Raw genomic sequence first — 27,648 nt, 5'->3', positions numbered from 1 at the left:
GCTTGTGATAAGAGGAATTAGGGTCCAGGGAACAGGAAGTGAGGAGAGCTGGGGGTGTGATAAGAGGGAATAGGGTCCAGGGAACAGGAAGTGAGGAGAGCTGGGCTTGTGATAAGAGGGAATAGGGTCCAGGGAACAGGAAGTGAGGAGAGTTGGGCTTGTGATAAGAGGGAATAGGGTCCAGGGAACAGGAAGTGAGGAGAGCTGAGAGTGTAATAAGAGGGAATAGGGTCCAGGGAACAGGAAGTGAGGAGAGCTGGGCGTGTGATATGAGGGAATAGGGTCCAGGGAACAGGAAGTGAGGAGAGCTGGGCATGTGATAAGAGGAATTAGGGTCCAGGGAACAGGAAGTGAGGAGAGCTGGGGTGTGATAAGAGGGAATAGGGTCCAGGGAACAGGAAGTGAGGAGAGCTGGGCGTGTGATAAGAGGAATTAGGGTCCAGGGAACAGGAAGTGAGGAGAGCTGAGAGTGTGATAAGAGGGAATAGGGTCCAGGGAACAGGAAGTGAGGAGAGCTGGGCGTGTGATATGAGGGAATAGGGTCCAGGGAACAGGAAGTGAGGAGAGCTGGGCGTGTGATAAGAGGAATTAGGGTCCAGGGAACAGGAAGTGAGGAGAGCTGGGGTGTGATAAGAGGGAATAGGGTCCAGGGAACAGGAAGTGAGGAGAGCTGGGCTTGTGATAAGAGGGAATAGGGTCCAGAGAACAGGAAGTGAGGAGAGTTGGGCGTGTGATAAGAGGAATTAGGGTCCAGGGAACAGGAAGTGAGGAGAGCTGGGTGTGTGATAAGAGGAATTAGGGTCCAGGTAACAGGAAGTGAGGAGAGCTGGGGTGTGATAAGAGGGAATAGGGTCTGGGGCACAGGAAGTGAGGAGAGCTGGTGGTGTGATAAGAGGAATTAGGGTCCCGGGAACAGGAAGTGAGGAGAGCTGGGGGTGTGATAAGAGGGAATAGGGTCTGGGGCACAGGAAGTGAGGAGAGCTGGGGGTGTGATAAGAGGAATTAGGGTCCCGGGAACAGGAAGTGAGGAGAGCTGGGGGTGTGATAAGAGGGAATAGGGTCTGGGGCACAGGAAGTGAGGAGAGCTGGGGGTGTGATAAGAGGCAATAGGGTCCAGGTAACAGGAAGCAGTGGCGTACCTAGGGCATTTGACACCCGGTGCTGGGTATCATAAGACACCCCCCCCCCCCAAAAAAAAAGTAAAGGGGCAAAACATGGGTGGCGCTATAACATGCGGCAAAAAATGGGCATGGCCATAACCGGATGAGGGCGGAGCTAACTGTAATTTGACGTGAACCCGGGTGAGAGTGATATGGAACAAACGTTATATCCGCGCAAAGGAATGTTAAATTGTCCTTTCTAGGCTTCAAAAAAGTTCCATAAAGCTGCCAAGTTAAAAGTCCTCAGATAGACTCCATAAAATTCCACACGAATAAAACTTTAGCGCTATACGGTACTTCTTTCCTCCACCAACACCCTTCAAAGTGCAGGCTTACCAGCTCTTAGTGAGACCCAGATTATAAGGTCTAAAGCGTATGTGAATATGTATCACCACGATCACCATCTCTTGTCTTTATCTTCTATGCTTTCTGTCCAGCCTCCTTCCTCAGCATTTAGACATTCCCAGCATGTGCATAACAGACAAATAAAGATCTAAGTGTACTCCGTTTAAAAAGGATAACAACTTTTATTCACTAAAATGGTATATACAGGATACTCACTCCTGGGCCCTTTTGAAAGGGACCCACAGTAGTAAAGAGCAGTGTATTCAACCAATCGATACGTGGGGTGCCGCTCTCCCCTTCACCAATCCTCCGCTCGACCAGGTTTCGCCAACGCGTCATCAGGAGCTCGGAGAACCGATTGGTGTAAGAGCCGGCATTTAAATACACAAACATAGTACACTTAGATCTTTATTTGTCTGTTATGCACATGCTGGGAATGTCTAAATGCTGAGGAAGGAGGCTGGACAGAAAGCATAGAAGATAAAGACAAGAGATGGTGATCGTGGTGATACATATTCACATACGCTTTAGACCTTATAATCTGGGTCTCACTAAGAGCTGGTAAGCCTGCACTTTGAAGGGTGTTGGTGGAGGAAAGAAGTACCGTATAGCGCTAAAGTTTTATTCGTGGAGAGTGATATGGAGGCTGCCATATTTATTTCCTTTTAAACAATACTAGTTGCCCTGCTAATTTATTTGGCTGCAGTAGTGAACTGAATCACACCAGAAACAAGCATGCTTGTTTAGGGTCTGTGGTTGAAAGAATTAGAGGCAGAGGACCAATACGGCAGCCAGGCAACTGGTATTGCTTAAAAGGAGATAAATATGGCAGCCTCAATATTATTCTCACCTCAGGTTCCCTTTAAAAGTGCAACGCAAAGACAGTGGGCCAGAGGGAATAGGGTCCAGGGAACAGGAAGCGAGGAGAGTTTGGGGGTGTGATAAGAGGGAATAGGGTCCAGGTAACAGGAAGTGAGGAGAGCTGGGGGTGTGATAAGAGGGGATAGGGTCCAGGTAACAGGAAGTGAGGAGAGCTGGGGGTGTGATAAGAGGAATTAGGGTCCAGGTAACAGGAAGTGAGGAGAGCTGGGGGTGTGATAAGAGGCAATAAGGGTCCAGGTAACAGGAAGTGAGGAGAGCTGGGGGGGTGATAAGAAGAATTTAGGTCTAGGTAACAGGAAGTGAGGAGAGCCTAGGGTGTTATAAGAGGCAATAGGGTCTGGGGCACAGGAAGTGAGGAGAGTTGGGGGTGTGATAAGAGGCAATAGGGTCTGGGGCACAGGAAGTGAGGAGAGCTAGGGGTGTGATAAGAGGAATTAGGGTCCAGGTAACAGGAAGTGAGGAGAGCTGGGGGTGTGATAAGAGGGAATAGGGTCTGGGGCACAGGAAGTGAGGAGAGCTGGGGGTGTGATAAGAGGGAATAGGGTCCAGGTAACAGGAAGTGAGGAGAGCTGGGGGTGTGATAAGAGGAATTAGGGTCCAGGTAACAGGAAGTGTGGAGAGCTGGGGGTGTGATAAGAGGAATTAGGGTCCAGGTAACAGGAAGTGAAGAGAGCTGGGAGTGTGATAAGAGGGAATAGGGTTCAGGGAACAGGAAGTGAGAAGAGCTGGGAGTGTGATAAGAGGGAATAGGGTCCAGAGAACAGGAAGTGAGGAGAGCTGGGGTGTGATAAGAAGAATTTAGGTCTAGGTAACAGGAAATGAGGAGAGCTGGGGGTGTGATAAGAGGGAATAGGGTCTGGGGCACAGGAAGTGAGGAGAGTTGGGGGTGTGATAAGAGGGAATAGGGTGTAGGGTCTTTGGAGGACATAAGGGACAACATTTTATTAGCTGCCAGAGACATGCCTGGAGTCCCGCATCACCATTACGAAGGGAAATGCGCCCCTGCACGCAAGCTTTGCAGAAATCAGGCATTCTACATAAATGGGGCTGTTACGCTCGGTGATATATACTCCACAGTCAGCACATAATGCATAACCTGATGTGAAGGAGACACACACGCAAGCACAAGGAACCAGGATATCCCCAGTTGTAGTGGAGGAGAGGACTGCCTCCCGTAGGAGATGTGGCGCACAGAGCAGGCGTGGATCCGAGCAACCACAAACAATCCTGAGTCAGGTGTATCGGCATCTATGGGGGGTCGTGGCGACACCCCCCTGACTGTCTGGCACCCGGTGCGCCACAACTCCCTGTGCCCTTTGGGAGGAACGCCACTGACAGGAAGTGATGAGAGCTGGGGGTGTGATAAGAGGAATTAAGGTCTAGGGAACAGGAAGTGAGGAGAGCTGGGGGTGTGATAAGAGGGAATAGGGTCCAGGGAACAGGAAGTGAGGAGAGCTGGGGGTGTGATAAGAGGAATTAGGGTCCAGGTAACAGGAAGTGAGGAGAGCTGGGGGTGTGATAAGAGGGAATAGGGTCCAGGTAACAGGAAGTGAGGAGAGCTGGGGGTGTGATAAGAGGAATTAGGGTCCAGGTAACAGGAAGTGTGGAGAGCTGGGGGTGTGATAAGAGGAATTAGGGTCCAGGGAACAGGAAGTGAAGAGAGCTGGGAGTGTGATAAGAGGGAATAGGGTTCAGGGAACAGGAAGTGAGAAGAGCTGGGAGTGTGATAAGAGGGAATAGGGTCCAGAGAACAGGAAGTGAGGAGAGCTGGGGGTGTGATAAGAAGAATTTAGGTCTAGGTAACAGGAAATGAGGAGAGCTGGGGGTGTGATAAGAGGGAATAGGGTCTGGGGCACAGGAAGTGAGGAGAGTTGGGGGTGTGAGAAGAGGGAATAGGGTGTAGGGTCTTTGGAGGACATAAGGGACAACATTGTATTAGCTGCCAGAGACATGCCTGGAGTCCCGCATCACCATTACGAAGGGAAATGCGCCCCTGCACGCAAGCTTTGCAGAAATCAGGCATTCTACATAAATGGGGCTGTTACGCTTGGTGATATATACTCCACAGTCAGCACGTAATGCATAACCTGATGTGAAGGAGACACACACGCAAGCACAAGGAACCAGGATATCCCCAGTTGTAGTGGAGGAGAGGACTGCCTCCCGTAGGAGATGTTGCGCACAGAGCAGGCGTGGATCCGAGCAACCACAAACAATACTTAAATACAAAGGATATGATATTCCTAGCGTATTATAATTACAGCTATCAATGAGGCTAAAAACGACTGATTAACATATGTACTGTATATATCGGCGATGAACCGATATATAACATAAGCAAGGAACACTAGCTAGGAACTGGAGCAATACAAGGAACAAGACTAGGAAGGATTCGCTACTTCTACGCAGAAGTGAGCGCAATCCACGCAAGGTAACAGGAATGAACTAACTAAGCACGGGTGATCACGATACGTGCAACCTACCGAAACGTGCTGGAAACTGACTGACTGCACACAGGATATAAACAGTTCGAGTACGTATATATCAGCGACACTGATGTATTAACGTAACACGAATACAAGGAAAATAACAAACACACTAGTATGCGTATATATTGGCAATGAACCAATATATGATGCAAGACCAGCAAAGTAACAAATACTGATAAACAGGATCAGGTCTAGAAGGACTCACTGACTCCTACGCAGGAGATCAGTGCAGTCCATATGAATTAAAGGGAACCTCAACTGAACGGGGGGTAAAGAGTTTTACTTACCTGGGGCTATTACCAGCCCCCTGCAGCAGTCCTGTGCCCCTGGCGCTGCTCTGGAATTCTCTGGTCCCCCGCTGTCACTTAGTTTCGTTTTTGACGACTCACCAGTCGCCGGCCGCCATGCGTATTATTGGACACATTCACCAATGCAATTAGCGCTATTGCGGACCGCAACGCGTACAAAAATACGCGTTGCCGCATATCTACGCGTGCGGAATGCGGCAACGCGTATTTTTGTATGCGTTGCGGTCCGCAATAGCGCTAATTGCATTGGTGAATGCGTCCAATAATACGCATGGCGGCCGGCGACTGGTGAGTCGTCAAAAACGAAACTAAGTGACAGCGGGGGACCAGAGGATTCCAGAGCAGCGCCGAGGGCACAGGACTGCTGCAGGGGGCTGGTAATAGCCCCAGGTAAGTAAAACTCTTTACCCCCCGTTCATTTAAGGTTCCCTTTAACATTAGAACTAGAAAGACGGTCTGGGGCCAGAGTAGCAGCAAGACAGGCTTATGCTGAAGCTATGGTAGCCCGAGGAGCCCTGCAGGAAGCAGTCCTTTATACTGAGGTCATCCAATGGGAGCAGACATGCAGATTCCCACACAGGTGAATGGTAATCAATCACAGGCTGACAGCAGGAAAGGGCAGACAAAGCTATGCAGCCTGCAAGAAAGGGATTGCAGCTCCATTGCAACAGACAATGTTTGCTTTAACAAAAGCATATTAACCTGTCATTAACTTCAGAGCGACTGCAGATGGAATCAATGCTCAGTGTGAGCGCAAGCAAAACTATGCGAGCAAATGCACGCAAATGAATCAGAAACTGCTTGTCTTCAGTAACACTGCAGCCAGCAGCACATGCTGCAGAAGTGATCATAACATATAATTGCTGGCTCCCAGAGGAAGCAGCAGCAGCTGTAACCGAAGCGGATATTTCCTTTGTGACACCCCCCCCCCCCCCCCCCCCCCTCCTCCATTACAAAAGTTTGCTTTCTTAAAACAGAAAGAATTTGCGATAATTCAGATTGGAGTGAGCTTGAGATGTCTCCCAGAGCATCACTGCTGAATATATGCAAATTAACCATTGTTACCCTTAGAAGCTAAACACACCTCCATTACATTATGCATATAGAAACAGATAGCGTGCATCTTCCGTCTTAAGCATGTAGATTTATTGTCAGTGTTAAACATCAATATTGGATTTCTATGCATAGCATATTCCATAACTGCATACAAAGCTTGCAAAGTATTGTGCATATATAGTACCTTGCGGTTCCTAGGGTTGCCAGGTCGGCTGATGGAGAAAACCGGACAGGGGGTGGAGTTAGGGGCGGAGTCAGAAGCGCACTTTTATGTAGAGTGGGGCTAAGCAATGGGCATTTTAAAAAATGTTTTTTACAGTATTTATATCGCACTGACATCTTCTGCAGCACATTACAGAGTACATAGCCATGTCACTGCACAGGCAGTGGAACACGGCGTGACCAAGCGTCCAGGAGGACGCGAAACGGCCGTCGCTAGGCCCACATCAGTCCCTCACTCCCACCTCCCACGCTGACAGGCCCACACAAGGAACCGCAAGGTACTAAATATGCGCAATACTTTGCACGCTTTGTATGCAGTTATGGAATATGCTATGCATAGAATCCAATATTGATGTTTAACACTGACAATAAATCTACATGCTTAAGACGGAAGATGCACGCTATCTGTTTCTATATGCATAATGTTTAAGCCTCTTCCTTCCAAATTGTGGAGCGGAGCACACGTCTTGTATAAGCAATTATCTAAAAGCATATGAAAGTATAGCCTGTCAGCTATTATATTGACCACCTTGGGCACACCGTACTCGCACCAAAACTGGAAGCAACGCACCCCTTAAAGGAGAAGTGCCACGCCATCCTGTTCCCTTCTATATAACACCTCCATTACAACAGGCTCCAAAACCTCGACGCGTAACTAGACCTGCCAGATTATGGAACACACCACGCATGTCTCGATATCGCCCTCGGGTATTGTAAATGGGCACACCATAACACGATGGGATCTCCTTTTTTGTCCCCCCCCCCCAGGGCTATTCACCAGTTTATTTAAAGCGGTATCATCACCATAAAAATCAAATTTCAACAGCAACTGGTCTGAGTGTATTAAGCGATAAAGATGCTAATCCTGCATTCAAAACTTGCAAAACTTTTTCTGCTGTTATGATTTGGAGCTATCACATACTTAAGGAGCACTGACCCTTTAGTAGTCGGTGCCAAAGAATTGCATGCTGGGGGTTCTTTTTATCTATAATCTATTCCTCCTCTTCCCTTTATTTCCCTGCCAGCTGCTTATCTGAAACCTAATCCCCTACTCACTTGTGTTTACAAGCAAGGCTGAGGTGGCTCAGTGATTGGAGGAGAAAAGAAAAAAGTAAAGGGCAGAAATGACATCACGAGTTAGCCTCAACTGTGGGCAAAAGACATGGCCCCACCAGGAACAGAATTCTCGTCATTTACTATATAACATTCACTGAAATCAAAACATGGACAGTATAATACATGTGTTATGTAAGTAGATCAAGTGTTTATCTACTTATATATGTGTGTTTTCCCTGGCATAGTATGGCTAATCCTACTGCTGTAAGACTAGGGGGCCGTATGCAATTCACTTTTTCACCTGAGTTTTCTCCTGGGTGATATTTTTAAAATTGTCAATAAAATGCCTTTTAAGCCCCCAGAAAACAAGAACCTGCTCATTATTATTTTTATAGTACATGTTTATTTACTTTTTGGTACTTTTTTAGTTAAAAAGTGCTGGAAAGTTATTTTAAATAGAAGATGAAAAATGATCTCCTGGGAGAAACCTCAGGTGAGAAGGAGACTTGCATCTGGCCCAATATCTCTGCTGGACGGATATGTTTATTCCAACGCCTCAGGAAAACATGTCCGGATCATTGCTACATGTTTATTCTCTAGGTGGGCTGCGTTATGATGTTGGGCTCACTAGAGATGACTTTTAGTATTATTTGTTAACAGGTTTGCTTCTTGGAATCTCACTGTAATGATCGCTGCTGCAGCAGGTGTTGCTGGAAGTAGTAGTGCTGCAGCTCAGGTAGTTCTGATCTATTTCCATGCAAGCTGCATAGCTTTGTCTGCCTTTCCCTGCTGTCAGCTTGTGACTGATTATCATTCACCTGTGTGGGAATCTGCATGTCTGCTCCCATTGGATGACCTCAGTATAAAGATCTGCTTCCTGCAGGACTCCTCGGGTTTTCATAGCTTCAGTTTAAGCCTGTCTTGCTGTTGCTTCAGCCCCCGATCGTGTTTCTTGTTCTAAAGATACTTTGCTGGTCTTTGCATCATATATTGGTTCATTGCCAATATATATGCATACCAGCACGTTTATTATTTTCCTTGTATTCGTGTTACGTTGATACATCAGTGTCGCTGATGTATACGTACACGAACTGTTTATATCCTGTGTGCAGTTAGTCAGCTTTCCAGCACGTTTTGGTAGGTTGCGCGTATCGTGATCACCCGTGCTGAGTTAGTTACCCTGCTCCTTTTCCTGTTTGTGGATTGCGTTCATCTCTGCGAAGAGATAACGAATCCTTCTGAATCCTGTTCTGTTACTGTTTGTGGATTGCGTTCATCTCTGCGAAGAGATAACGAATCCTTCTGAATCCTGTTCTGTTACCGTTTGTGGATTGCGTTCATCTCTGCGTAGAGATAGCGAATCCTTCTGAGTCCTGTTCCCTGTACTGGTCCAGTCCTTGTCAGCGTTCCTGCTTATGTCATATATCGGTTCATTGCCGATATATACATATGTTAGTCAGACGTTACAAGTAGTTTCATTGATAGCTGTAATTGTAATACGCTAGGAAAACATACTTATTGTATATTTGTCTGTGTTACGTTCATCTATCTTGATCCTGCTATTTCCTGACTATCCTGTCCTGTCTTTGTGAGGCACGCCATCGCTGCATCGCATTGGCTGCCTCATTCCAGTCTGTCTTGTTGTGGACGCTTGCTGTCGCTAAGTAGCGGCTAGCCAGCAAGCGTTCATTCTGTCTACCTGTCCTGATCTCCTCAGTTCTGGTTTATGCGCTCAGCGCTACTTTGCACTGAGACGTTATAGCGAAAGTATTGTTTGTGGCTGTCGGATCTGCACCGGCTCTGTGCGCCACAATCTCCTATTGGAGTCAGTCCTCCCCTCCACTATACTAGGGATAGCCTGTTTCCTTGTGCTAGTGTGTGTACCTCCTTCACGTCAGCTCATGCGTTGCATGCTGACTGTGGAGAATACACCACCAAGCCTTACATTATGAAAACCCCATTACCAATCCCCATTGTGGGGGGGATTCCCAGAAAGTATGACACTGTTAATTATGGTTCCTGTTCCTTTAAGAAATTTGACGAACTTAACTCTGAAACAGAAAATGAGTTTTTCTCTGAATGTGCCAGGTTCCTGGCCAATCCCGATCTCCAAGCGACTTCTGTTTCAACCTGGGCACTCCAACTAAGTTATATTTTGTTTAAAGGGCAATTGTTTCAGTGGGCATTTGATGTTCTCAATCATTCCGATTTGAAAGAGAGGCCGCTGGAATTTCTAGCGTTTGTGATCCATAACTGGTTGCGCATAGATCCATTGCCTTTTCCTCTTAATGAACTCCTGGCAGCAGGCCAATCAGCTTCCCCTTCAATTGTTTGCAAAAATGATCAGCAAGCAGAAAGTGTTACTGATAATTTTCCTGCAGCCTTGAATAAATCACCAAAGGCAGCAGGGTCTAAGGCAAAACGCAAACGTTCTAAGAAACGTGTCCAATCTGCAGAATCGTTATCCTTAGCGACTGAGACCTATAATGAGATTCTGCCATTAACAGATAATGAAATGCAATTGTCTTTCAGGGGAGTTAAATGGACTTATGAAACTACTAATGAACTTTCCTCCCTGGCTAGGGAAAATAAAGATTTTTGTTTAAAAGAATTATCTGAGTATGATTATGAGGAGATATTACAGAGTATTGAACAAATCAACTTATTTGTGAAGCAAGGGAAGTTTGCATACACTACAGTTCAGCACTTGCTACAGGTATTGGAGATTCTTAAGAATAAGGAATCTGCCAATCACCTGCTAATTAACCCTATACATGTGCCTGCCACAATCATATCTGCAAACTGTAATCAGCCTGAATGTTCAGCTAAGTATGCATGGGATCCTCCATTCGAGAAGGGAGAGATGGAAGCCCTGGTCTGTGAATGGAAGAATGAGTCAAGTTCATTTTGTCAATTTTACAGTGCAAAAAGTGAAATGGTATTGAATGCATGCATTAAGTCAGCCTATAACCTAATAGAGACTGGTGTGTGTAGGTATGACTGTGTGGCTCCTTTGATTGATGTGTGGGAACTGATTTTGGATGATTTTTATGTGACTCCGAATTCGCAAATATGGCGTTCTGACCCGCCTGCTTCAGCACCTTTCGCTGATTCAGCAGGTGATTCGGAGCTCTTTTTGTGTGAAATTGAAGTTCCTGCAATTCCACCCTGTACCATGGATAACTCAGTGTTACTTCCCAGTAAAACAGAAGCCACTGATACATTCTTAACCTTGCCCTGCACAAATTTCTCAGCAGAGAATCCAGAGGTCCTGCTGACTTCTGAGTCCAGCCTAGCCAGTACTCATGAGTCTTTGTTTAGTGAAACAGACACCAGAAAAATCTTGCCTGTCTCTGCAAACACTTCTGCAGAAATTACCTGTGTTAATAAAGTTCAACTCCTGTCTGATCCAGCAGATGCCAATAAATGCACTACATTAGTTTCTGAGTCCCAGCAATCCTGTCTAGAAACCTCAGAACCCCAGCATCTGAATTTCCCAATTTTACAAATGAATGGTGATTCAGATGAGCAAACATTGTGTCTTGATCTTCCTGTTTCTACACCTCGCTCTAGTTTCGTGAATAGCTCAGAGCATCTGCGATGTGAACCTGAAATCGCAGAATTATTACCTTGTTCAGAAAATGTTCCAGTAAATTTGCCCTGTATCGTGAATAGCTCAGAGCATCTGCGATGTGAACCTGAAATCGCAGAATTATTACCTTGTTCAGAAAATGTTCCAGTGAACTTGCCCTGTACCATGAATTGTGCAGTAGATCTCTCCAATGAAACTCAGGTCACAGAATCATTATGCTGTCCAGCAGGTGCTTCCATGGTTTTGCCCTGCAATATGGACTGTTCAGTGATCCTGTCCAGTGAAGCTGGGGTCGCAGAGTCTTATGCTTCACCCAGTACTTTGGATACTTCAAACCCTCTAGCAGAAGACTCTGAGGCACTGCTTTCCTCAGTGGGTGTTGCAGCAATATTCACTTGTTTAGCAGCTGTTTTGGAATTACAGTCTGCTCTAATAAAACTTGATGAATCTCTGCCCAGTGAAGCAGAAGCCATTGAAATATTGTCCTCGTCAGCAAGTGTGTTAGATACCTTGCCCTGTACACAGTCTGATTTAACCAATGTTGTTGAGTCCCTCTCCAGTGATGTAACAGCCGAGGAACTCCAGCCCTGTCCTCTGAATGTTTCAGAAGTCTTGCCCTGTAACATGGATAATTCTGATTCTCTGGTCAAAATAATAGAAATCTCAGAATTTCAGTCCGGTCTGATGAGTGTTCCTGAAACCCAGCCCTGTATCCTGAAAGATTCTGGTTCTCTGGCCGCTGTGGCAGAGGTTCCAGAGTCCCCTTCCTGTCCAGGGAATTCCTCAGTTTTGCCTAGTCCAGTGGGGGCTGCTGCAATACTGACTTGTTCTGCAGCGCCTCATGAGCTCCAATCCAGTGTATTAGATGAGTCTCTGTCCAGTCCAGAGGTAGTTGTGGAGTCCCTATCTGGTTCAGTGCATACATCAGAAGATTTGTCCTGTCTTGTTAGTGCCCCTGAATCTGATTTGTTATTGACTTTGCTGGAATCAGCGACATCTAAGTCTGATCCTGCATTCTTGTGTGAAAGTCCAGTAGTTGCGAAGTCTAGTCATGATGATTTTTTTTTGGCCAGTCCTGGTTTTGGTCCTGTCTTGGCTGACCCTGAGGCTCACAGTTCCTTGACATGCCCAGAGGTTTCTCTTGTGCCAGTGTGCCCAGATGTTCTTTGTGTGCCAGAATGCCCAAGTGTGTCTAAGGTGTTAGCGTGCTCTGATGCTTCCTTAGTGGGAACATGTTCTGATGTTGCCAGTCTGCCTGCATGCCCAGAGATGGTTCTGGTCTCTGAAAGCCCTGATCTTGATGTTTGTCCTTGTGGCCCTGACTCGGGAATTGCCCTAGGTTCCATAGGGGTTCTTGATAGTTCTCCATGTGAGCCTAAGGGGCGTTCTGACCTATGGGGATCTCTTTGGAGCTTCAAGGTGTTCTGGGAGGTCTCTGAGAAAACTTGTCCTGGTGCCTTGGACTGGTTCAACAGTGGGTTTTGTGTTGGTAAAGACAGTCCCGGTGGGCATTGCAAAGGCTTTGGCATTTTTGAACGGTTCCTGGAAGGCGGTGGGTATCGCTCAGGGAGTTTTGGAGGGCTTTCTTCTGGAAATCATGGTTCTGATGGGTGTCATACTGGGGCTTGTAGTACTGATGGGTATGGTTCTGTAGGTTCTGGTTCTGATGGGTCCAGTCTTGTGGGGACTGATTCTGGAATTTGGTCTTGCCGGGCTGTCCCGGTCATCATGAATTATCAGTCAGACTGTTTTGTTGGGAATTTCAGTTTTGAAAAGCGTCTGGAATCCGCTTTTAAAGGGGGAGGTACTGTCATGATCGCTGCTGCAGCAGGTATTGCTGGAAGTAGTAGTGCTGCAGCTCAGGCAGTTCTGATCTATTTCCATGCAAGCTGCATAGCTTTGTCTGTCTTTCTCTGCTGTCAGCTTGTGACTGATTATCATTCACCTGTGTGGGAATCTGCATGTCTGCTCCCATTGGATGACCTCAGTATAAAGATCTGCTTCCTGCAGGGTTTCCTCGGGTTTTTATAGCTTCAGTTTAAGCCTGTCTTGCTGTTGCTTCAGCCCCCGATCGTGTTTCTTGTTCTAAAGATACTTTGCTGGTCTTTGCATCATATATTGGTTCATTGCCAATATATATGCATACCAGCACGTTTATTATTTTCCTTGTATTCGTGTTACGTTGATACATCAGTGTCGCTGATGTATACGTACACGAACTGTTTATATCCTGTGTGCAGTTAGTCAGCTTTCCAGCACGTTTTGGTAGGTTGCGCGTATCGTGATCACCCGTGCGTTAGTTACCCTGCTCCTGGTTCTGTTTGTGGATTGCGTTCATCTCTGCGTAGAGATAACGAATCCTTCTGAATCCTGTCCTGTTACCGTTTGTGGATTGCGTTCATCTCTGCGAAGAGATAACAAATCCTTCTGAATCCTGTTCTGTTACCGTTTGTGGATTGCGTTCATCTCTGCGTAGAGATAGCGAATCCTTCTGAATCCTGTTCTGTTACTGTTTGTGGATTGCGTTCATCTCTGCGAAGAGATAGCGAATCCTTCTGAGTCCTGTTCCCTGTACTGCTCCAGTCCTTGTCAGCGTTCCTGCTTATGTCATATATCGGTTCATTGCCGATATATACATATGTTAGTCAGACGTTACAAATAGTTTCATTGATAGCTGTAATTGTAATACGCTAGGAAAACATACTTATTGTATATTTGTCTGTGTTACGTTCATCTATCTTGATCCTGCTATTTCCTGACTATCCTGTCCTGTCTTTGTGAGGCACGCCATCGCTGCAATCGCATTGGCTGCCTCATTCCAGTCTGTCTTGTTTTGGACGCTTGCTGTCACTAAGTAGTGGCTAGTTAAGCAAGCGTTCATTCTGTCTACCTGTCCTGATCTCCTCAGTTCTGGTTTATGCGCTCAGCGCTACTTTGCGCTGAGACGTTATAGCGAAAGTATTGTTTGTGGCTGTCGGATCTGCACCGGCTCTGTGCGCCACAATCTCCTATTGGAGTCAGTCCTCCCCTCCACTATACTAGGGATAGCCTGTTTCCTTGTGCTAGTGTGTGTACCTCCTTCACGTCAGCTCATGCGTTGCATGCTGACTGTGGAGAATACACCACCAAGCCTTACGCTCACCATAGTTATACTATTTTTTCCTTCTACACTTTGTTTGCTGAAGCACTTTTAACTGACTGATGCCTTTGCTTTAAACCTCTATGGACCCTTTCTATGAAGGTCACTATATGCTTATCTTTTATGATGCTGGGCTCACCGAAAGTAAAGTCTAGTAATCTGTGACAATCCATCTATTATATGAGACTCCTATATACCGGTATGTGTATTCCTTATGCTATGGTTATATGGTGGTTACACTGGGACTAGTGTTGGGCGAACATCTAGATGTTCGGGTTCGGGCCGAACAGGCCGAACATGGCCGCGATGTTCGGGTGTTCGACCCGAACTCCGAACATAATGGAAGTCAATGGGGACCCGAACTTTTGTGGTTTGTAAAGCCTCCTTACATGCTACATACCCCAAATTTACAGGGTATGTGCACCTTGGGAGTGGGTACAAGAGGAAAAAAAAATTTAGCAAAAAGAGCTTATAGTTTTTGAGAAAATCGATTTTAAAGTTTCAAAGGGAAAACTGTCTTTTAAATGCGGGAAATGTCTGTTTTCTTTGCACAGGTAACATGCTTTTTGTCGGCATGCAGTCATAAATGTAATACATATAAGAGGTTCCAGGAAAAGGGACCGGTAATGCTAACCCAGCAGCAGCACACGTGATGGAACAGGAGGAGGGTGGCGCAGGAGGAGAAGGCCACGCTTTGAGACACAACAACCCAGGCCTTGCATGAGGACAAGAAGCGTGCGGATAGCATGCTTTGTACCACCATGCAGTCATAAATGTAATAAAGATAAGTGGTTCAATAAACAGGGACCACGCGGCAACGCTAACCCAGCAGCAGCACACGTGATGGAACAGGAGGAGGCGCAGGAGGAGAAGGCCACGCTTTGTGAGACACAACAACCCAGGCCTTGCATGAGGACAAAAAGCGTGCGGATAGCATGCTTTGTACCGCCATGTAGTCATAAATGTAATAAAGATAAGAGGTTCAATAAACAGGGACCACGCGGCAACGCTAACCCAGCAGCAGCAGCAGCAGCAGCACACGTGATGGAACAGGAGGAGGCGCAGGAGGAGAAGGCCACGCTTTGTGAGACACAACAACCCAGGCCTTGCATGAGGACAAAAAGCGTGCGGATAGCATGCTTTGTACCGCCATGTAGTCATAAATGTAATAAAGATAAGAGGTTCCATAAACAGGGACCGGCAACGGTAACCCAGCAGCAGCAGCAGCAGCAGCAGCACACGTGATGGAACAGGAGGAGGCGCAGGAGGAGAAGGCCACGCTTTGTGAGACACAACAACCCAGGCCTTGCATGAGGACAAAAAGCGTGCGGATAGCATGCTTTGTACCGCCATGTAGTCATAAATGTAATAAAGATAAGAGGTTCCATAAACAGGGACCGGCAACGGTAACCCAGCAGCAGCAGCAGCAGCACACGTGATGGAACAGGAGGAGGCGCAGGAGGAGAAGGCCACGCTTTGTGAGACACAACAACCCAGGCCTTGCATGAGGACAAAAAGCGTGCGGATATAGCAGCAATGCTTTTTGCCGCCATGCAGTCATAAATGTAATACAGATGAGAGGTTCAATAAACAGGGACCGGAAACGCTAAACCATCCCAGATGTTCATCGGTCATGTTACTTGGTTGGGGTCCAGGAGTGTTGCGTAGTCGTTTCCAATCCAGGATTGATTCATTTTAATTTGAGTCAGACGGTCTGCATTTTCTGTGGAGAGGCGGATACGCCGATCTGTGATGATGCCTCCGGCAGCACTGAAACAGCGTTCCGACATAACGCTGGCTGCCGGGCAAGCCAGCACCTCTATTGCGTACATTGCCAGTTCGTGCCAGGTGTCTAGCTTCATGCCCGGTTTCAGGTCCAGCGGTGCCAGCCACAAATCCGTCTGTTCCTTTATTCCCCTCCAAATTTCCTCCCCTGTGTGCTGCTTATCCCCAAGGCAGATCAGGTTCAGCAACGCTTGCTGACGCATGCCAACAGCTGTGCTGCACTGCTTCCACGATCCTACTGCTGCTGGTGCTGGGTTAGCATTTCCGGATGAGGTACAGCTTTGAGATGCGTTGGAGGAGAAGGAGTCAGAGAGGTAGGTGCTGCTGTTGTTATCCAGCTGTTTGCGGCGTGGGCAACACCCGCGCCGTAGCAGGTGAGGAATCGCTGCCAGGCTCCACAAGGTTCACCCAGTGCGCGGTAAGGGAGATGTATCGACCCTGGCCGAACGCACTCGTCCAGGTGTCAGTGGTGAGGTGAACCTTGCAGGCAACGGCATTCTTCAAGCTTCGGGTTATTTAGCTGACCACGTGCTCATGCAACTCAGGCACTGCAGAGCGCGCAAAGTGGTAGCGGCTGGGAACAACGTAACGTGGGATGGCCACTGACATCATGCCCTTGAAGCTGTTTGTCTCCACCACTCGATATGGCAGCATTTCGCAGGCCAGAAGCTTGGCTATGCTGGCTGGCTGTTACTGCCACGGCCCGGGGGTCATTTGCTGGCAATTTCCTCTTGTGCTCAAACATCTCAGAGACAGACAACTCAACCGTAGCGCTGCACACCGAAGGGCTGTTGGTTGTTGTGTTTGATGAACACTGGGAGACCTCAAGAGCACTAGTCCGGAAAGTGACAGTGTCAGCATCGTCTGATGTTTGTGAATGTTGTGAACCACGCAATGGCTGGGCTACTGCTGCTGCTGAGGCGGGTCTGGTGGTGAGTCTGGTGAACCCAAGGGAGGCAGTGTTGCTGGTGGTACCCTGTCCTGCCGCGTTTGCCCACAGAGTGGGATGTTTGGATAGAATGTGGCGGCTCATGCTGGTGGTGGAGAGGTTGTTAATACTTTTCCCCCTGCTCAGGCGGGTCTTGCACACCTTGCAAATCGCCATGGTAACATCCTCAGTGCAGTCTTCAAAGAAAGCCCAGACTTTAACTGGCTGAGGACTCGGACCTCGTGCGTGATGTGCTGGTGCTGCTTAACCCACTGCTGGACGCTTGAGAGGTCATCCAAGTAATTATCTGGTCCTGTTCTTTTGGATCTGTGAGGGTTGTTGTCCTGGACAACATGGGCAGTATTGAGTGGGTTTTCTTGGGTGCTCCCCTGTGGCCTGTACGTGAACCGTCAGGGGAAACACCTCTTCCCTTGCCCCTCCCTCTTTCACCGGATTTCTTCCTCATTTCACTTATCCTTAAAGTACACGCTGACTGGCAGCAGTACAGTGGCAGTACAGAAATGCTATACAGTGGTGGGTGAGCGGTGTACCACTATTGTCAGCAGTGACACAGAGCACAATGCTATACAGTGGCGGGTGAGCGGTGTACTACTGTTCCCAGCAGACACAGAGTGGAAGTAAACACAATGCTATATAGTGTGGCTGAGCCGTGTACACAGAGTGGCATTAAACACAATGCTATATAGTCTGCTATATAGTCACCCCGAACAGGGTGATGTTCTGCAGAACCCGAACAGTGGCAAACACTGTTCGCCCAACACTACTGGGAGGGAACGCAGATTTTAGTACCTAAACACACGATACAACATGTTTTCCGGGGTCGGACTCTGAGGCACATACAGATGGTCCCGATCATCATCCTCATCATACAACTCTTCTCCTGAGTCTGACCCACCCACCACCTCTGCCACCCCAACATCCCCAGACACAGACCCCTCATCGTCCTCAACATTAACTTGGGATGCTGGCCTGAGCCAGACCTCCTCCTCCACATCAGGCCCCATCATCTCCTCAATGGCAGCCCTCATTAATCGCTCTGGCGACGGACTGATGGACACAACGTTCTCCTCCGGGGAGGGCTGCTGCTGACCACTGGCTGCTGGGGTGGATGTTATAGCTTGCGTGGGGCGTTGGCTGTTGCTGTTGTTGGGAGTGCTGCTCACAGCGGAGGTCTCTGGGGAACTCATGTTGAGCTCATATAGTGGTTGACGGTGAGTGGAGTATTACTGATCCCAGCAATATACACACTGACTGGCAGAGTACGCAATGCTATATAGTGTGGCTGAGCGGTGTACACAGAGTGGCAGTAAACACAATGCTATATAGTCTGGCTGAGCGAGCGGTGTACTACTGTTCCCAGCAGAATCAGAGTGGCAGTAAACAATGGTATATAGTCTGGCTGAGCGGTGTACACAGAGTGTCAGTAAACAATGGTATATAGTCTGGCTGAGCGAGCGGTGTACTACTGTTCCCAGCAGAATCAGAGTGGCAGTAAACAATGGTATATAGTCTGGCTGAGCGGTGTACACAGAGTGTCAGTAAACAATGGTATATAGTCTGGCTGAGCGGTGTACACACAATGCTATATAGTCTGCTATATAGTGTCAGTAAACAATGGTATATAGTCTGGCTGAGCGAGCGGTGTACTACTGTTCCCAGCAGAATCAGAGTGGCAGTAAACAATGGTATATAGTCTGGCTGAGCGGTGTACACAGAGTGTCAGTAAACAATGGTATATAGTCTGGCTGAGCGGTGTACACAGAGTGTCAGTAAACAATGGTATATAGTCTGGCTGAGCGGTGTACACAGAGTGGCAGTAAACACAATGCTATATAGTCTGGCTGAGCGAGCGGTGTACTACTGTTCCCAGCAGAATCAGAGTGGCAGTAAACAATGGTATATAGTCTGGCTGAGCGGTGTACACAGAGTGTCAGTAAACAATGGTATATAGTCTGGCTGAGCGGTGTACACAGAGTGTCAGTAAACAATGGTATATAGTCTGGCTGAGCGGTGTACACAGAGTGGCAGTAAACACAATGCTATATACTCTGGCTGAGCGAGCGGTGTACTACTGTTCCCAGCAGACACAGAACAGTGAACAGAATGCTATATAGTGTGGCTGAGCGAGCGGTGTACCACTATTCCCAGCAGACACAGAACAGTGAACAGAATGCTATATAGTGTGGCTGAGCGGGCGGTGTACCACTATTCCCAGCAGACACAGAACAGTGAACAGAATGCTATATAGTGTGGATGAGCGAGCGGTGTACCACTATTCCCAGCAGACACAGAACAGTAAACAGAATGCTATATAGTGTGGCTGAGCGAGCGGTGTACCACTATTCCCAGCAGACACAGAACAGTGAACAGAATGCTATATAGTGTGGCTGAGCGAGCGGTGTACCACTATTCCCAGCAGACACAGAACAGTGCACAGAATGCTATATAGTGTGGCTGAGCGAGCGGTGTACCACTATTCCCAGCAGACACAGAACAGTAAACAGAATGCTATATAGTGTGGCTGAGCGAGCGGTGTACCACTATTCCCAGCAGACACAGAACAGTAAACAGAATGCTATATAGTGTGGCTGAGCGAGCGGTGTACCACTATTCCAAGCAGACACAGAACAGTGAACAGAATGCTATATAGTGTGGCTGAGCGAGCGGTGTACCACTATTCCCAGCAGACACAGAGTGGCAGTAAACAGAATGCTATATAGTGTGGCTGAGCGAGGTACACAGAGTGGCAGTAAACAGAATGCTATATAGTGTGGCTGAGCAAGCGGTGTACTACTATTCCCAGCAGACACAGAGTGGCAGTAAACAGAATGCTATATAGTGTGGCTGAGCGAGGTACACAGAGTGGCAGTAAACAGAATGCTATATAGTGTGGCTGAGCAAGCGGTGTACTACTGTTCCCAGCAGTGACACAATGACAGGGGGGACCCTGGCTAGCGTGGCTGGAGCGCGAACTACCCTGCCTGCCTACCCAAAGCTAAACCCACAGACAAATGGCGGAGATATGACGTGGTTCGGGTATTTATTTACCCGAACCACGTGACCGTTCGGCCAATCAGAGCGCGTTCGGGTCCGAACCACGTGACCCGTTCGGCCAATCACAGCGCTAGCCGAACGTTCGGGGAACGTTCGGCCATGCGCTCTTAGTTCGGCCATATGGCCGAACGGTTTGGCCGAGCACCGTCAGGTGTTCGGCCGAACTCGAACATCACCCGAACAGGGTGATGTTCTGCAGAACCCGAACAGTGGCGAACACTGTTCGCCCAACACTAACTGGGACCTCCTAGCTAGTCCAACTAGATATATTCTTAGAGCACAAGCTAAAAGTAATACGTGTGACACCGTCCTATGTTGGGTCACCTTTATGCTGTGCACTTTGAGTAGTTTTATTACCCCGAACTGCATTGAGTTAGCTTTATGGCTTAGTGGTTAATCCGGTGGGGTCTGACATGTTGCTTCCCCCACCCTGATGTCTGGAGACGTGCTCATCTTTGTATGGGCTATCCTCCACTCATCGATTCTGCACCATTGTGCAGTCCGCCCCCCCCCCCCCCCCCCCCCCCCATCGATTACTATTTTTATGTTTTTAAGTTGTCTTCTACACCCTTATGGTGAGAATAGGATTTCTCTGTTTGCTAAACTAGTATTTTCCATTAGGGTTGTTGAATTACAATTTCTGACTGTTCCAGCTCTTTCAATTGCTGGTCTTATTGATGCATTGTTGCCTAACCTATGGGCTCAAGAACATGTAACTTAATCTCCCACAATGCCAGGGGGCTACACTCTCCTCAAAAAAGGAAAAACTTAAGCCCAATCTACACGATATGATTCTTTGTATGATGTGATTATGATTCTATTTACGATCCGATTAAATCTGAACATGTCCGATCGGACATGTCGAATTTAATGGGATAGTAAATAGAGTTGTAATCGAATCACACAAAGAATCGTATCGTGACGATTGGGCTCTAAAGTCTACACCAGACATTATTTGCCTACAGGAGACCCACTTCACTAATAAATCCTTCCCAAAATGTTTTCATAAGAACTATAAAAGGGCCTTCCTTTCTAATTATCATAAAAAACAAAGAGGAGTTCTCACTCTCCTTTCAGACTCGTTTCCCTTTGAACTGATTTCTCAAATTGAGCATAACCAGGGTACATACAGTACAACATTATATTAGGGAATTATCAAGACAAATACTTTGTATTGTTAATATGTACGCCCCCCAGATCAGACCTTTGAAACGGTCAATGGAATATCAAGCATATTGCTTGCATTCAAATTTGACTCTCTGATCTGGGCAGGCAACTTCAACATGGCCCCTTATGATCATCTTGACAGAAGCACTCAATCACAGCCTTCTGATTCTAGGAATATTAGAGATCTTTTTGATGGACTCCTAAGGTCCCATGCCTTGGTGGATTTGTGGAGGGAGTACAGTGGGACTAAGACAGGTTATTCATTTCATTCAGTTCCACACAATTCTTATCCAAGAATTGATCTTATCTTGCTTTCTTCCCACTGTGCTTCCGCTATAGCATACTCTAGGCATTTATTCTGTCCCTGGTCAGATCATGACCCTGTCCTAACCTCTTTGACTACATTGCTACCTAGGGCTTAGAGATCCCCTTGGCATCTTAATGAATCACTACTTCATAACCCAGAGGTTCTGGAAAAGATCAGTTCTTCACTTGATAATTATTTCAGGGACAATACTAATGAGTAGGTTACACCTGCAATATGTTGGTTGGGCCCATAAAGCAGTAATTAGGGGGGAATTTATCAATATAGCAGCCAAACATAAAAGAGACAAAAACATAGCAATTTTTAATTTAGAACACAAACTTGCCACTCTTATGGTGATTAACCAAACCAATCCCTCCCGTTATCTTTTAAAACAAATACAAGATCTCCAACTCCAATTGGATACTATTATGAACTAGTCTGAATGTGAAAAAGTCTTGAGGTGGACGACTGCCCTTGCATATGATCAAATCAATAAACCTAAGCGTTGGCTTGCTGATAAGCCAAGGGCACAACGGAGCATAAACAAGATCATTAGAATTTGCAATGCTAAAGGACAGATAACCTCAAACCCAGATAAAATTTATGCTGCCTTTTCAAATGATTATAAGTCCCTATATAGTGATAAGCTCCTAACCTTGCTTCTACTGAAAAGAAGGATTTTTTGGAGCAAAACATCAAAAAAGTGTTATCACCTGACACAGTGAAGCAACTAAATCAGGAAATTTCATCGGAGGAGATTCGTGAAGTCATTAAAAGAACCAAAAATGCTAAATCTCCAGGCCCAGATGGGCTCACCGCTCTTTACTATAAAATATGTGAATTTACCACCCTAGTTGCTGAAATTCTTTAATTCCATCATGAAGGGCAAGATTCCCCCCCCCCCCCCCCTGAATTTTTAACCTCTTCTATTGTGGTAATTCCCAAGCCACAAAGAGACCCACTCATGCCCTAAAACTATCGTCCAATCTCCTTGCTAGGTGTGGACTACAATCTCTGCACAGCTATACTAGCAGGCAGATTGGATCAAATCCTCCCTGCTCTTATGCTGGGAACACACTATGAGATTTTCTGGCCGATGTACAGTCAGATCGATTATTTCCAACATGTCCGATTTGCTTTCCGATCGATTTCCAAGAATTTTCTGATCGATTTCCTATTCAAGTTATCGGAAAACGATCGGAAATTGCTCGGAAATCGATCGGAAAGCAAATTGAACATGTTGTAAATAATCGATCTGACAGTAAATCGGCCAGAAAATAGTGTGTACCCAGCATTATACATAAGGATCGAGGGGGGGGATTTATCCCCTCAAGACAAGCCGCCGACAACATAAGAAAGATCCTAAATGTCCAGCATTTTTGTCAGGCCACTTCTTCATGTCTGGCCTTATTAGCCTCATGCTGGGAATACGCGCTTCGTTTTGAAGCGTGTAATCGAGCGCTGATGGCAGTGCTGATAATTTCCGACCTGTCCGATACCCGCGCGGATCGATTCCCCACTCGATACCGCGGGCAGGACAATGGTCAGAAACGAAGAGAAGAAAAAGAACCACAATCTATCGTGCGACTCGATACCCGCTACAAAACGAACCGTGTATCCCCAGCATTAGACATGGAGAAGGCTTTTCATCTAATTAAATGGCGCTACATGACCTCCGTATTGCAAAAGTAGGCTATTACTTTAATGCTATTCAAGCATTATATTCTTCCCCTCCTGCCTCCATCTAGCACAGTGTCGTTCCCTATACAAAGGGGTACTAGGCAGGGATGCCCCTTATCACCCGCCATCTTTGCACTAGTAATGGAACCATTAGCGGAAAAAATGTGTAATACCCCTGAAATCAAGGGTGTTCAAATAGGCTCAAGGGAATATAAACTATCCCTTTTTGCCGACGATATATTGCTAACCTTATTAATCCCAATACATCAATTCCGGCTCTATCAAACCTAATTAAAGATTTCTCCCCCTTTTCAGGGTTTTAACTCAACCTAGATAAATCTGATTTAATGGCCACTTATACTTCTCCCTGTAACGATTGGTGTCAGCACACAGAGATCTCTGATTATTGGTGATCTGCAGTATCACCAATAATACAGATGCTATACCTGATTATATGGTGATCTGCAGAATCACCAATAATACTAGTATAGCCTGACACTGGACAACCAATGAAGGATCGTGTTTGGTGTAACAGTAATTCGGAGGAGAGAGTTCACCCGAGGAGCGGGTGACCCAGACTGTTCTGCAGCCGGTGCTCACCTAATGAGTGGGTGAGACAGACCATGCTGCAGCCAAGGGGTATAATGTGTACAACAACAACGAGAAGGAATACAATAGTGCTGTACAACTGATCACCTGTGGAGCAGGTGATTCAGACTGTACTGCAACCGAGTAGTGTTTGGTGCACAGTACAAGGAGGATCAATCACAGTAATGCTGAACTAAGGATCCCCTGAGGAGCAGGTGGAACGGACTGTATTGCAGCCTAGGAGTAGTTGATACAGTTGGTGTTGCAGATAAAGTGACACAGACAGTACTGCAGCCTAGGAGCGAGTGACACAGATAGTACTGCAGCCTGTAGATACCTGAAGAGCGGGTATCACAAATAGTAGCAATATCCTACACCTGGGAGGTAGGTGTAAGAAACCAGATTCCCTCACCAGTGGCAGGGACCACTGGTGCAGGTAGCAAGGTCAGACAGGCAGAGTTAGCAACGAGCGGACAGATACAGTACAGAAACAGAAGCCTGATTCAACGTCAGGGACAGGCAGGGTCGGCAACGTGAATCAGATAGGCTGAGGTACAGAATCGACAAACGGAAGAATAGTCAGAGAAAGCAGAAGGTCATAACATATAATACAATGTAATTAGTACTATAAAGCTATCAACAGAATCTGGCTAAGTGTGTATCCCCAGCTCTGGCTGGTTCTAACACACTTTGGGATCTGACTGAGGTCTGAGCGCTAACACAGTATAGCATTCGCAACAGCAGACGCGGAGCTACTGACAGGCCTGCTCTATATATACCCAACCATGCTCCACAGCGCCGCCCCAGTCACTCAGCCAATCCGGATGCTTAGCTGGAGTCAGCTGACTGCGTGATCAGCTGACTCCCCTCTTAGCTGCATAAAGGTCCTGCCGCTCAGCTCGCGCGTAGCCAGGGCCAGATTATCAACCAGGCACATAAAGCACCTGATTAGGGCCTCATTCAGGGTCCAAGGGCCCCATCAGCATGCAATCCTTCTTGTAGTTTTTTATTTGTCTGCCGCTGCACTGTTATCGGTTCAGTTTCCAAAAACGAGCTGACCGGCTTCTGTTGCTAATGTGGCGAGACGCTCTCCAGCCCGAGAGTCAGCGTGGGTCGCATCAGCGTGCTGCTCACTGTGGCTGGCTGACGCTGGCTGCTGACCTCATTCACACTGGCCCTCTCTCTCTTCCTGAACAAGCCTGTCCTGAGGCTCAGCGTGACATAGGGATGGAGTGGTGCTCCTGTGAAAGCAGCCTCAGACCTCAGCATCCTCCAACAATCAGTCACAGCCAGCCTGACATCTAATGTGCCTGCACATTCCAGGCACTCTTCCTCCAGCGGCTAAGGTGTGTGGTTGCCGGGGGTAACCCCAGCCAGCTTCTTCCCTCGCTGTAAGAATAGACCGGAAGCACTGCTATCTTCCTAGCTGCAGAAAGAAGCCTGCTCTGGTCACGCTGCAGGAAGATGTGTCCCCTCAGTGAGTACACACCATTCACACTATGCTGAGACTTTCCAGGTGACAGGCTCCAGACACCCTAGCATGCATTGCAGCTAGCTAGAGCAACCTATACCTTATTTATTTTATGTTTTGATCTTTGCCAGCATCAGCTAATTCTATGCTATAGTAGCATTTGCACAGTTTATTATTATTATTATTTAGTATTTATATAGTGCCGACATATTACACAGCGCTGTACAGAGAATATTGTCTTGTCACTAACTGTCCCTCAGAGGAGCTCACAATCTAATCCCTACCATAGTTCTATGTCTATGTATATATAGTGTAGTGAATGTATCGCAGCCTAGGGCCAATTTTAAGAGGAAGCCAATTAACCTATCTGTATGTTTTTGGTATGTGGGAGGAAACCGGAGTGCCTGGAGGAAACCCACGCAGACACGGGGAGAACATACATACTCCTTGCAGATGTTGACCTGGCTGGGATTCGAACCAGGGACCCAGTGCTTCAAGGCGAGAGCGCTAACCACTATGCCACCGTGCTGGCATTTTAGTCTCTGGTGTGAGTGTATATAAAATATATATATATTGGTGGGGAGCAGGAGGGATTAAGGGAGAGGGGCCCAAGTCTGCTACTTTGCTTAGGGCCCCATTTGGCCTTAATCCGGTTCTGCGCGTAGCCCTTAGCCTGTGAGCAATGGAAGGACCAGGCAGAGCACCAGCATGTAACCGCGTGGCAGAGGCCGCCGGCTGATACGCTGAGTTAGTCGCCATGCCGCTTGTCTCTGCGGCGGCCTCTCTGCTATTCCTTACACTCCTAAACTAGGTCTTGAATCTTACTATTGACCCCAATAATTTATACGACCATAGTTATCCAGCTATGCTTAAAAAACGTTCTCCTGATCTTGACTTGTGGAATACCTACCCACTATCCCTATTGGGAAGAATTACCTCAGTTAAAATGACTCTTCTTCCACGATTATTATATTTGTTCAGAATTTTTACAATTCCCATAAAAAAAGGTCCCCTGACACATCTCCAACGCCAGATCCAACAATTCATTTGGAGAAAGCGTAAAGCACATATAAAGTACATGACTTTGGTCAGGACGCGGGACATGGGAGGCCTTAAAGCAGACCCAAACCAAATTTTTTTTAAATTAAAAATATTTAGCTGCACCACTCTGACACATACAAAGATAAATACACACTCCTTCAAACCTATGAGCATTTCAGTGCATGCTTTTCACCCTTCTCTTTTCATAACTAGGGTTATACTGGGGGCAGCCATTAGCAATTCCTCCATTGTCGGACACCACCTACTCCACCAGTTTGCTGGTTTCTGTCCCGGCAATATGAAAGGAAGGGGAGGAGTTCCTCCAATAAATGTAAAATATTTTATATTTGTCATCATGCAGCTGAAAAAAGGCTGCTATTTATTATTATACTTTAGAAAATAGATTTTATTTCTGAAATCTTGTATTTTTAATTTGGGTCCACTTTAATGCTCCTCTACTTATCAAGTACTATAATGCCGCTCAGCTGTCTAAATTAGCTGCGGTTAATGCCAAATTTAGAGATTGAAAACCGCCTTCTTGGGTCCCTGTCCTCACCAGGTATAATGTGGTCCAAAACAATCCACACTACTTCTATTAATAAAAAATCTCCCATCTCAGCCCACTCCTTAGGCCTATGGTCTAGGATGAGATTTGTATATTCTTTTCAATCTTCTGTGTCACGCATGACAAATATATTTAAAAACCCAGATTTCCCCGCTTGTCATAACATTCACCAATTTCAATGGTGGATAAACAAAGGTCTCACTCAGGGGTCTAGTCCTGGGAAAAGAGGTGAGTGGACTCACCTGGAAAACCCCTGTGCGCAGTGCGGCACGCCAAAAAATGGGCGTGGTCCAGCATAATGTGGGCGTGGTCATGGGTGGGGCCAAATATACATTATTATTATTATTATTTAGTATTTATATAGCGCCAACATCTTACGCAGCGCTGTACAGTGTATATTTATATTGTCTTGTCACTAACTGTCCCTCAGAGGAGCTCACAATCTAATCCCTACCATAGTTCTATGTCTATGTAGTGTATGTATTGTAGTCTAGGGCCAATTTAGGGGGAAGCCAATTAACTTATCTGTATGTTTTTGGGATGTAGGAGGAAACCTGAGTGCCCAGAGGAAACCCACACAGACACAGGGAGAACATACAAACTCCTTGCAGATGTTGACCTGGCTGGGATTGGAACCAGGGACCCAGCACTGCAAGGCAAGAGCGCTAACCACTACACCACCGTGCTGCCCATACATGACCTTAGCAGTGATGTAAAAGGTCTGCCGAGGAAGTTTGAGCTCTGCCGTAGTGTATCCCCCCAAAATAGATGTAATCTGACAGCATTTCACCA

This window comes from Hyperolius riggenbachi, chromosome 8, assembly GCF_040937935.1.
Source record: "Hyperolius riggenbachi isolate aHypRig1 chromosome 8, aHypRig1.pri, whole genome shotgun sequence".
Taxonomy (NCBI): Eukaryota; Metazoa; Chordata; class Amphibia; order Anura; family Hyperoliidae; genus Hyperolius; species Hyperolius riggenbachi.
This window is presented reverse-complemented; position numbering follows the sequence as displayed.